The following is a 12566-nucleotide window of genomic DNA, read 5'->3' on the forward strand; positions in this document are numbered from 1 at the left end:
AACAGAGTTTGCAGGGAGAAGGAAGCAGGGAGGACTTTCAGAGGCAAAATAATGTTCACGACGCAGATTGTGATGACCTTGAGGTTTCATGATGACTTCACACAGCAAATGTCAACTTACATGATTTGCAAGTTGGCAGTTTAAGGGAAAGAGCTAAACGTGGTGGCTCATGCCAGTAATCCCTGCCCTTGGGAGTCTGAAGCGAGAGGACTGCCACAAGTTCAAAGCTGTCCTTGGCTATTGTATGACACTGTCTCAAAACAAAGAGGGGCTAAAGAAATGGCTTACCAGTTAAGTTGCTTGCTTGCAAAGCCAAAGGACCTAGGTTCAATTCCCCAAGAGCCACGTAAGCCAGAGGAACAAAATGGTGCATATGTCTGGAATTCATCTGCAGCAGATGGAGGCCTTGGTGTGCCCATTCTCTCACTCATAATAAATAAATAAAATATTTTTTAAAAGAACAAAAAAGGAAAAGGAGGAGGAAGAGACCAATAAGAAGAACAAACAGAAGACATCAAGAAGCCTGCCCCGAATGAGACAGCAGCAATGAAGATGCCAGGGAAATGAACTGTTTCAGGGCTATAAAGTCACAGTTATTAGGATTTCTTTTTAGCCAGCCAATAAAGAAGCCTGTCTGGGGAGTCTGGAGTGTCCTGATCAGAGTGATGAAAGATGAGTCTGTACTTTATTAGTGCACAGGAAAATAGTAAGATTGATACCTCTTGCAAAAAGAAGAAAAATGGGGACTGGAGAGGTGGCTCAGCCATTAAAGGCACTTGCTTGCAAAGCATGTCTGCCTGGGCTTTGCAGTATTGACATCAAGCCAGATGTACAAAGTGGCACACGCATCTGGAGCTCACTTGTAGCAGCAGGCAGGCCAAATGCCCACCCCCATACTCTCAGTCTCTCTCTGATAGATAGCTAGATAGACAGATGACAGATAGATAGATAGATAGATAGATGATAGATAGATAATAAAAAATAAAATGAATCCAGGTGTAGTGGCTCAATTGAACCTGAGCTGCACAGTGAGACTGTCTCAAAAGAAAAGATCTCAATAAACATAATGTAACACAATCCGTTACCGTCTTAGCTTTTCCATCCGGGGAGTAGTGTGCGCCTCTGCTCCTGCTGCTGCTATCCCAGACCTGACTACAGACTCATCCTTCCATCAGGTCTTGTGCACTGAAGACACACGTGCAGGTATGATACAAGAAAAGTGGAGGCCAAACTGTACTGATAATCACAGAGGGTTAGGAAAACAAGTGCTTGAGTCCTGGCTCATATTTGTTTACACTTCTTTTTTTAAAAAAAAATATTTTTAGGGCTGGACAGATGGCTTAGCAGTTAAAGCATTTCTGCAAAGCCTAATGACCCAGATTCAATTCCCCAGTACCCACTTAGAGCCAGATGCACAAAGTGGCTCATTCAGAGGTTGGAGGCGCTGGCATGCTTATTCTTTCTATCTTCTATCTCTCTCTCTCTCTCCTTGCAAACATATATACATATATTTATAATCTAATTTGTGAGGAGTGAGTGAGAGAGAGTATGGAATGCCCAGGGTCTCTTGCTATTGCACATGGACTCCAGATGCATGCCTTCACATGGGTACTGGGGAATCGAACCCAGGCTAGTGGATTTGATGAGCAAGTGCCTTTAACCACTGAGCTGGCTCTCCAGCCCTGTTCTTACTCCTTTTGTTTGCTTGTTCATCTTGCTTTAGACATCATTCCCAATTTACAGATAGCCTACATTTAGAAAAGACAACTTGGACACTTCTCTCCACCTCTCCATGGAGACTGCTGTTGCCACGGAAACCACAGGGGAAGAAAGGGAAGAGACAAGCACTGGTCTTACTGAAAGGATCGATCAGTTCCAGAGTGTAGGAATCAAAGCAACTGTGGAAGTCAAGGAGATTCAGGAGACTTGACTGCAGGAAAGATGGCCGGCACACCAGGCGGCCGCCCTGCTCCAGCGTGTCTCTGCCCTGACCAGAAACCGCTTTCCATGTGCTCCCTTGCCTCACTGCAAGCCAAAGATTATTTTGGATCACTCAAGCTTCTTTAAACAGCAAATGTAATTCTGGACCAGTTATAAGTCAACAAACCATATGAGCATGACTTTATTCAGTTAAATGTTTCCAACAAGGCCTGGAAAATGGCTCAGCAATTAAGAACTTGCTACATAGGCATGGGGCCTCTCTGGCCAGAGACTGTCAAGTTCCACTCCCCAGAATCTAACTAACTAAAAAAGAGAGAAAGACACATCTGTAACCCCAGTCCTCTTGATGACAGATAGCAGTTCGGGTTGGGGGAGAGCGCTGAGGAGGCACAAGAGGAGGACTCTGGCCTACACCAGTACATTCATGCAGTGTGCATGAATGCAGTGCACATCTGCACACACATGCATGTACCACATGTCACACAAACCGCACACAGCACATCACACACACTGTACACACACACACCCACACCCTTCTAGCAAATTTCCTTGTGGAAATCAACTCCAGTGAATAAAAACGAACTTGGGCTAATCACTTTGGAGAGCGGAATGCTTGAGGGGTATTGCAGGAAAGGGTTCAGAAGAACTTTTGAGGGGCCAAGAAAAGAGACAACAGAAGAACAAAGTAACCAGAAATAGATGTGGTCAGCAGCAGAGAAACCACTATGCCAAGGCCGGCTGTCTATATACTGTATGGAATTCTGTTGGTCATTCACTATTCCTGTTACTAGATCTAGAAACCAGAGGAAGAGGCATAAGAAAGTAATGTCAGCATTTAACAAGCATAAACCACTCAATTGAATCTTTTAACTAGAGTAGGCCTTGAAATCTTACTTCTTTTCTTTTCCTACTCCTTTTTCACAACCTAATTAATTTCTTAGCTACAGAATTGTAGTGAGTTCTATTCCTGCGATATTTCAGTTATACCATATATGGATAGACTTCTGTGGTCTAACACAATGCTGTCCAAAGGGCTAAAGATATGGCTTAGCACTTAAAGCACTTGCCTGCAAAGCCTAAGGGCCAGGGTTCCATTTCCCAGTACTAGAGAGGCCCCCATGTTTATGCAGCAAGTTCTTAATCACTGAGCCATTTTCCAGGCCTTGTTGGAAACATTTAAATATATTTTATTTATTTAGAGAGAGAGAGAGATAAAGAGGCAGAGAGAGCGAGAGAAAGAGAAAGGGAGAATGGACGCTCCAGGGCTTCCAGCCACTGCAAACGAACTCCAGATGCATGCACCTTCTTGTGTATCTGGCTTATGTGGGTCCTGGAGAATTGAAACGGGGTCCTTAGGCTTCACAAGCCAGCGCTTTAACCGCTGAGCCATCTCTCCAGCCCCTTGTTGGAAACATTTAACTGAATAAAGTCATGCTCATATGGTTTGTTGACTTATAACTGGTCCAGAATTACATTTGCTGTTTAAAGAAGCTTGAGTGATCCAAAATAATCTTTGGCTTGCAGTGAGGCAAGGGAGCACATGGAAAGCGGTTTCTGGTCAGGGCAGAGACACGCTGGAGCAGGGCGGCCGCCTGGTGTGCCGGCCATCTTTCCTGCAGTCAAGTCTCCTGAATCTCCTTGACTTCCACAGTTGCTTTGATTCCTACACTCTGGAACTGATCGATCCTTTCAGTAAGACCAGTGCTTGTCTCTTCCCTTTCTTCCCCTGTGGTTTCCGTGGCAACAGCAGTCTCCATGGAGAGGTGGAGAGAAGTGTCCAAGTTGTCTTTTCTAAATGTAGGCTATCTGTAAATTGGGAATGGTGTCTAAAGCAAGATGAACAAGTAAACAAAAGGAGTAAGAACAGGGCTGGAGAGCCAGCTCAGTGGTTAAAGGCACTTGCTCATCAAATCCACTGGCCTGGGTTCGATTCCCCAGTACCCATGTGAAGGCATGCATCTGGAGTCCATGTGCAAGAGACCCTGGGCATGCCATACTCTCTCTCATTCACTCCTCACAAATGAGAATGAATATATATATACATATGTATGTATATATACACATATATATAATTTGCAAGGAGAGAGAGAGGGAGACAGAAGAGAGAGAGAATAAGCATGCCAGCGCCCTCCAGCCACTGAATGCACCACTTTGCTCATCGGGCTCTATGTGGGTACTGGGGAATTGAATCCAGGTCATTAGGCTTTGCAGGCAAATGCTTTAACTGCTAAGCCATCTCTCAGCCCTAAAAATATTTTTTTAGTATTTTATTTACTTTTTTATTTGAGAGAGAGGCAGGGAGAAAGAGAGCACTAGGGCCTCCAGCCACTGCAAATGAACTCCAGACACATGCATCCCCTTGTGCATCTGGTTTATGTGGGTCCTGGGGAATTGAACCAGGGTCCTTAGGCTTCGTAGGCAAACGCCTCAACCACTAAGTCATTTCCCCAGCCTCCTAAAAATATTTTTTAAAAAGAAGTAAGTATAAACAAATTTGAGCCAGAACTCAAACACTTGTTTTCCTAACCCTCTGTGATTATCAGTACAGTTTGGCCTCCACTTTTCTTGTATCATACCTGCATGTGTGTCTTCAGTGCACAAGACCTGATGGAAGGACGAATCTGTAGTCAGGTCTGGGATAGCAGCAGCAGGAGCAGAGGCGCACACTACTCCCCAGATGGAGAAGCTAAGACGGTAATGGATTGTGTTACATTATGTTTATTGGGATCTTTTCTTTTGAGACAGTCTCACTGTGCAGCTCAGGTTCAATTGAACCACTACACCAGGATTCATTTTATTATCTATCAATCCATCTGTCTATCTATCATCTATCTGTCATCTGTCTATCTAGTTATCTATCTGAGAGAGACACTAGGAGAGTGGGGGTGGGCATCTGGCCCTCCTGCTGCTACAAGTGAGCTCCAGATGCATGTGCCACTTTGTACATCTGGCTTGATGTCAGTACTGCAAACCCCAGGCAGTCAGGCTTTGCAAGCAAGTGCCTTTAATGGCTGAGCCACCTCTCCAGCCCCCTTTTTCTTCTTTTTGCAGGAGGTATCAGTCTTACTATTTTCCTATGTACTAATAAAGTACAGGCAGGCTGGAGAGATGGCTCAGCGGTTAAGCGCTTGCCTGTGAAGCCTAAGGACCCCAGTTCGAGGCTCGGTTCCCCAGGTCCCACGTTAGCCAGATGCACAAGGGGGCGCACACGTCTGGAGTTCGTTTGCAGAGGCTGGAATCCCTGGCGCACCCATTCTCTCTCTCTCCCTCTATCTGTCTTTCTCTCTGTATCTGTCGCTCTCAAATAAATAAAAAATTAAAAAAAAAATAAAGTACAGGCACATCTTTCATCACTCGGATCGGGACGCCCCAAACTCCCCAGACAGTCTTCTTTTTTGGCTGGCTAAAAAGAGATCCTAGTCACTGTGACTTTATAGCCCTGAAACAGTTCATTTCCCTGGCATCTTCATTGCTGCTGTCTCGTTCGAGGCCGTTGATCTCTTCTTTTTTTTTTTTTTAATTATTTATTTATTTATTTGAGAGCGACAGACACAGAGAGAAAGACAGATAGAGGGAGAGAGAGAGAATGGGCGCGCCAGGGCTTCCAGCCTCTGCAAATGAACTCCAGACGCGTGCGCCCCCTTGTGCATCTGGCTAACGTGGGACCTGGGGAACCGAGCCTCGAACTGGGGTCCTTAGGCTTCACAGGCAAGCGCTTAGCCGCTAAGCCATCTCTCCAGCCCTCTTCTTTTGCTCTTCTTGTTGGTCTCCTCTGGAGCTCATTCGCAGCAGCTGCAGGCCCCAGCATGCCCATTCTCTCTGTCTCTCTCCTATCTCTCTGCTTGCAGGTAAATAAATAAATGAATGAAAAAAAATTTAAACTGGCAAAAGTGCAGAGAAGATGTAACAGTGGAGTGTTCAGCAGTGAGACATCTTCTATTATACCCTCCAAGTCTCAGTGACAATTGTGGAAGAGGTGGTGGAAAGAATGTAAGAGCCAAAGGTGAGGGGTGCTTTGCAATGCTGTCTTCCAGACAGAAAATGGCCTTGATTTCCATGACTTCACAGTGGCTGACACTACCTACACAAGATTTGCATTAATAGGAAGAAAAAAAATGTGATGACCTTAGTAATGTTGTCACCCAGACACAAAGTGGCCCTTGATATTCATGGCTCGCAGTGCCTCGATACTACCTACACAAGATCTTTTTTTTAAAAAAAATTTTTATTTATTTATTTGAGAGCAACAGACACAGAGAGAAAGACAGATAGAGGGAGAGAGAGAGAATGGGCGCGCCAGGGCTTCCAGCCTCTGCAAACGAACTCCAGATGCGTGCGCCCCCTTGTGCATCTGGCTAACGTGGGACCTGGGGAACCGAGCCTTGAACCGTGGTCCTTAGGCTTCACAGGCAAGCGCTTAACCGCTAAGCCATCTCTCCAGCCCACAAGATCTTTATAGTAGGAAAGAAAAAAATGATGTCCTCAAAATAGTATACTTGTATCCCTCTTAAAATGGTATCTGGGGCTGGAGAGATGGATCAGCCATTAAGGGACTTGCTTGCAAAGCCTAATGGCCTGAGTTTGAGTGCCCAAGACCCATGTAAAGCCAGATATACAATGTGACATATGCGTTTGGCGTTCGTTTGCAGTGGCAAGAGCCCCCGGTGCACCCATTCTCTCTCCCCCTCTCTATCTCCTGCAAATAACTAAGTAAAAATGGTATCTGCTATATAGTATAACTCGATAATCTTGAGTTTATTTACTAATGCTGCAATTGTTATGAATAGAAATCCTGAATATTGATGCAATCAAATCCATTAATTTTTAATTTTATTGAGCCCGAGCCATCAAGCAAGCAAGTGCGTTCAGCCACTGAGCCATCTTTTTAGGACCTCTTTTTCTTTTTAATTGTGGTAGGCCAGGTTGTTTAGTATAAGGCTTTTATTTTTTTTTTTTTTTTTTTGTTCATTTTTTATTTATTTATTTGAGAGCGGCAGACATAGAGAGAAAGACAGATAGAGGGAGAGAGAGAGAATAGGCGCACCAGGGCTTCTAGCCACTGCAAACAAACTCCAGACGCGTGCGCCCCCTTGTGCATCTGGCTAATGTGGGACCTGGGGAACCGAGCCTTGAACCGGGGTCCTTAGGCTTCACAGGCAAGCACTTAACCGCTAAGCCATCTCTCCAGCCCAGTATAAGGCTTTTAAACAGTAGAAATGATGGCAAGAATCCTTTATCTTCTTACCAGGCCAAAGAAACTAAGCTCCCAACTTCTTCCTCACATTTTGCTACAAAAGTTTTACAAAGTTACACAAGTTCTAATTTTTTATTGTAAAATATTTTTCCTACATGCATTGCGATGCTTATGTGGTATTTGTCTTTTGGCAACTTCATTGGATGAACTGGATAGGTTTTCTAATAGTAAACCATTCTTTCATTTCTGGGATTACCCAAGGCCAAGGCCATGATTCATTACTTTTCATTTGTTGGGTTCATTAGCTGTATTAATTTGCCAAGGATGTCACAACAAAATACCACAGACATTGATCTAAACAGCAAAAATTAATTTCTCACAGCTCTGGAAGGTGTGAGTCCAACATCAAAGTGCCTATAGGATTGGGCTGAGGCCTTTCTCCTTGGTTTACAGTGAGTTATGTGTCTACATTACTAGTATCTCTTGTGTGTATCTAAATGACTGCCTCTTATAAGGATGCCAGCCAGGTTGGATGAAGAACAACTATATGGCCTCATTTAACTTTAATTAGCTCTTTTAAAACCCTGTTTCCAGGACTGAAGAGATGGCTTGGAAGTTTAGACACTTGCCCTTGGAGCTTTAGGACCCAGGTTCAATTCCCCAGTACCCACATAAGCCAGATATACAAGGTGACACATGCATCTGGAGTTTGTTTGCAGTGGCTGGAGGCCCTAGTACACCCATTCCCTCTATCTGCCTCTCTGTGTCTCTCTCTCAAATAAATAAATAAAGAGGGACTTCCGGTTAAGATGGCGGCGTAGGTACCACGCCAAAGCAGCCTAGGGGGGAAAAAGACCAAAAAAACTCAGCAAAATACACACTTTTACTAAAAAGTGAGGTGTATAGGAAATTGAAGCGGCAGTGGAGAAGTAGAAGAGATCCAGAGCAACCAGAGCCTGCACAGGCGGGAAAAGTGGCTCCAGCAGCTCGGCCAACCGCCGTGGCCACGGCGCAGCAGAAAGCTGCCAGATTCGGCTCAAGCCACAGGAAAAGCCAGGTGCGGGATTTTCCCCTCACACTGCGCTCTCCGCAACTCGGGAAACGTGAGGGGAGAGCGGCAGCGAGCAGCGGAGGAGCAGACCGCGAGGTAGAAGCAGACGTGGAGCAGCGAGACAACCAGAGCAGCCGCGGCTCCCTCCCCTCCCCCACCGCCTGAGCCCAGCTCCGGCGAACAGAGCAGCGGCCCGGACCCGGCCACGCCAACTTGGGCTGACAGCGGGACCCAAAAAAAAGTATTAACATCAGCGGCTCCAGCACCAGTAACAGCGGCCCCAGCAGCAGCAGACCCAGGAGTGGCAGCAGCGGCAGATCCCGCAGCAGCAGCTTCAGGGGGAGCAGCGGCAGTGGACACAGCAGCAGCAGCTTCAGCAGCAGTGGTGGCTCCAGCAGTGGCAGCTACAGCAGCAGCAGAGGCAGCAGCAGCGGTGGGTCCAGCAGCAACACCTTCAGCAGCAGTGGCTACAGTCCCAGCAGGGGCAGCTTGAGCAGCAGCAGTTCCAGCAGCAGGGGTGCTGATCTGCAGGGCCACACTTGCCAGGCTCGGTCTGCCCCGCAGGAAAAGCAAGTGCCCAGCTCCAGAAATCAGAACAGCAGCCCGACGACCCAGGCAGCAACTTGACTGAGACCAAAATCATCCAAGGTAACTGGGATTGCACCAGGGAAGGGTCTCACTTGGTCGCAAGCTGACTTGGATCCCTCAACAGACCAGAAATCTTAACCTCTTTGTTGATAGAGGATCTGGTCATTATAATAACTACTCTTGCATACATACTCGGGGCTGTTTTTGATTGAATGTGTACAGTGTTTAGTTAAATTTTAGAATCTACCTGTATTTTATTCCACTCAACCTGCTTGAATACTCCTATAGCAGGGAAACTCAACCCCTAAGAACATCTTTGTAGATACTCTGAGAGTCTTAAGAGCCACACCTAACACCTTAAGGTCCTACTCTGAAAATATATTACATCAAATCAATTGATACAGCTAAGAATACACAGCTAGCTAGAAAATCCAAGCATTAACTTAATCCGAGATGCAAAAATGTATACATTATAACACAAGAAACACTAAAAAGCAAGACGATATAAACCCACCTAAAAGTATTAATGCATCAGAAATGTCCTCCAATGAGAAAGAGTTAGAGGAAATGCCTGAGAAAGAGTTCAAAAGAATGATTATAAATATGTTCAAAGAGGTCAAATAAATAAATAAAAATATTTTTTAACCATCATAATAGGAGGAAAAGGGACTGATTGAGAGGGGAAGGTGACATGATGGAGAAGAGAGCTGTGAAGGGGAAAGTGAGAGGGGAGGAATTACCATGGTTTATTGTCTATAATTATGGAGGTTGTCAATAATAAAAATAAATAAATAAATAAAATATTTTTTTAAAAAACCCTGTTCCAAGTACAGTCACATTCTGAGATTCAGATGGTTAGGGCTTCAACGTACAGGTCTGAGGAAGACATGACTCAGCCCATAACAGTATCTCTTATTTTGAACTTTCACTACATAGTAAGTTCCAGGTCAGCCTGGGCTAAACTGAGACTCTTTCTGGGAAAGAAAAGAAAATGTAGCCAGGCATGGTGGTGCACGCCTTTAATCCCAGCACTTGGGAGGCAGAGGTAGGAGGCTCGTCATGAGTTCAAGCTCACCTTGAGATGACAGTGAATTCCAGGTGAGCCTGGGCTGGAGTGAGATCCTACCTCTAAACCAGCACCCTCCCCACCCAAAAAAAAAAGAAAAGAAAAAAGCAAGGAAAAAAAAAAGAACACACCCCTTTCCTGCCTAATCCAAATCTCAGCTGCAATATGAAGCCCTTGGCGAAGATGGAGAATTGGAGGATGGTTGTTTTCTGTCATCGCTATGACCATTCACAGAGAGCCTTGTTCTCATTTCTACTGTTTTAAGAGATTCTCAACACTGATCAGGGTCCAAGCCCTGTCCCAGAAATACATTTCTAATCATCTGCATCTCAACCATGGTGTCAAACTGCTTACAAAGTTTCCCAGAGGTTAAAAGTGCCCATCTCCCATAGTAAAGATTTTGACAGTAATTACTCAGAAATAAAAGGAGCATTTCTGGACTTGGGCCAACATCCAGTTCGCACAGGCCGGTTGTCATCACAGTCTTGGGTGAGTGATTCTTTTTGGTGTAAGAATTCAACTAGGACACAGTTGTCTTCTGTGAGGAGGGAGTGGAATTGTTTCAGTGCTCAGTGAAGAGTGTGAGAGAAACCCTTGCAGTGTTGCTCATGTGCCAAGAAGGTCGAATGAAAGTAATTTCCATGAACAAAGCTCTGCATCTAAATCATACACCAAGTCCATGACTTCTCCAGCATTATGACCATCGGGCAGCAGTTAGCCATGAATCACCCCAGCTGACATCATCAGTCAAAAGTTGATCAAGGGGGCTGGAGGAATGACTTAGTGGCTAAGGTGCTTGCCTGCAAAGCCAAAGGACCCAGGCTCAACTCCCCAGGACCCAGGTAAGCCAGATGCACAAGGGGGTGCACACATCTGGAGTTCATTTGCAGTGGCTGGAGGCCCTGGAATGCCCATTCTCTCTCTCTCTCTCTCTCTCTCTTTCTCTACCTGCATATTTCTGTATGTCTCTCTGCCTCAAATAAATAAATAAAAATAAAAATTTTTTTTTAAAGTTGGTCAAGGGCTGGAGAGAGGGCATAGTGGTTAAAGTGCTTGCCTGCAAAGCCAAAGACCCAGGTTCCATCTCTCTCCAGATCCCACATAAGCCAGATGCACAAAGGTGATGCAAACACAAGGTTACACATGCATACTAGGTGGCGCAAGTGTCTGGAGTTTGAATTCAGTGGCTGAGGCCCTGGCATACCAATCCTCTTGCTCTCGCTCTTTCTCTAAAAAAAAAAAAAAAAAAAAAAAAAAAGTTCATCAAGCTGGGCGTGGTGATGCACACCATTCATTAATCCCAGACTTGAGAGGCAGAGGTAGGAGGATCACTGTGAGTTCGAAGCCAACCTGAGACTACATAGTGAATTCCAGGTCAGGTTGGACTAACGCAAGGCCCTATCTTGAAAACCCAAAAAGTTTAAAAAAAAAAATTTATTTTTTTAATTGATCAAGCCAGGCATAGTGGTACTTTAATCCCAGCACTTGAGAGGTGAAGGTAGGAGGATAGCTCTGAGTTCGAGGCCAGCCAGAGACTCCATAGTGAATTCCAGGCCAGCCTGGGCTACAGTGAGACCCTACCTCAAAAAAAAAAAAAAAGTTCATCAAAGGCTGGAGAAGTGGCTCATTAGTTAAGGCATTTGCCTGCAAAGACTAACGACCCAGGTTCAGTTCCCCACTACCCATGTAAAGCCAGATGCACAAGGTGGCACATGCATCTGGAATCTGATTACAATAGATAAAGTCCCTGGCATGCTTATTCTCTCTATGCATCTCTCTCTTTCTCTCTCCCTGCAAATAAATAAATAAAATGATGTTTTTTATTTTTTTTGTTCATTTTTATTTATTTATTTGAGAGTGACAGAGAGAGAGAGAGGGAGGCAGATATAGAGAGAGAATGGGCATGCCAGGGCTTCCAGCCAATGCAAACGAACTCCAGACACGTGTGCCCCGTTGTGCATCTGGCTAACGTGGGTCCTGGGGAGTCAAGCCTTGAACCGGGGTCCTTAGGCTTCACAGGCAAGCCCTTAACTGCTAAGCCATCTCTCCAGCCCTAAAATGTTTTTTTAAAGCTGATCAAACAGCTATGAGTATCACAACTGGCACAATACAGCTTTCTCCCACAGTTGTTTCTGAAACAGCTTCTAAGTTTCACATCAAAGATGAGTCATCCAGTCCCTGCTTTCCCCCTAAGATTTGGATCAACATGTCACTGGACCAGATCAGCATCCACTATAAACTCAAGAGCCCCAGTCCGGCAGCACCCACAGCCTGGGCCACAGGAACTCATGCTGTGGGAGACTCTGAAATTTAAAACCCAGTGTGTGTGGACATGATGGTGGCTGGAAGTTCAGACTTTTCCCAGACTCACATGTTGAGCATTTCCTCCAAAAAAAGATGGTTTTCTAATGGGGAGTGGGACCACAGATGAAGGCTGGTCATGGACATGCAGTTTAAAGACAGGCCTGGGCCCATGCACAAGGTTTGGGCTGTGAACTCAAGTCACAGGAATGCTGCATGCAGGGGTGCACCATGGAAAACTATCCTAAGTCAGTGACACATGTCCCCATGCCACCGGGAAATGCTGCTACAAACAAAGCCATTGGAGGTCTTCAGATACCACTCATGTGCCTGTACCAATTCCTTAAGGAAGGGATAGATCCACAGGACAGCTGTTGGGAGCCACAGGAGCATTAGAGGCAGCTTTTACCACTCTAGCCTGTCAC

The sequence above is a fragment of the Jaculus jaculus genome, chromosome 2 (genome assembly GCF_020740685.1).
Source record: "Jaculus jaculus isolate mJacJac1 chromosome 2, mJacJac1.mat.Y.cur, whole genome shotgun sequence".
Taxonomy (NCBI): Eukaryota; Metazoa; Chordata; class Mammalia; order Rodentia; family Dipodidae; genus Jaculus; species Jaculus jaculus.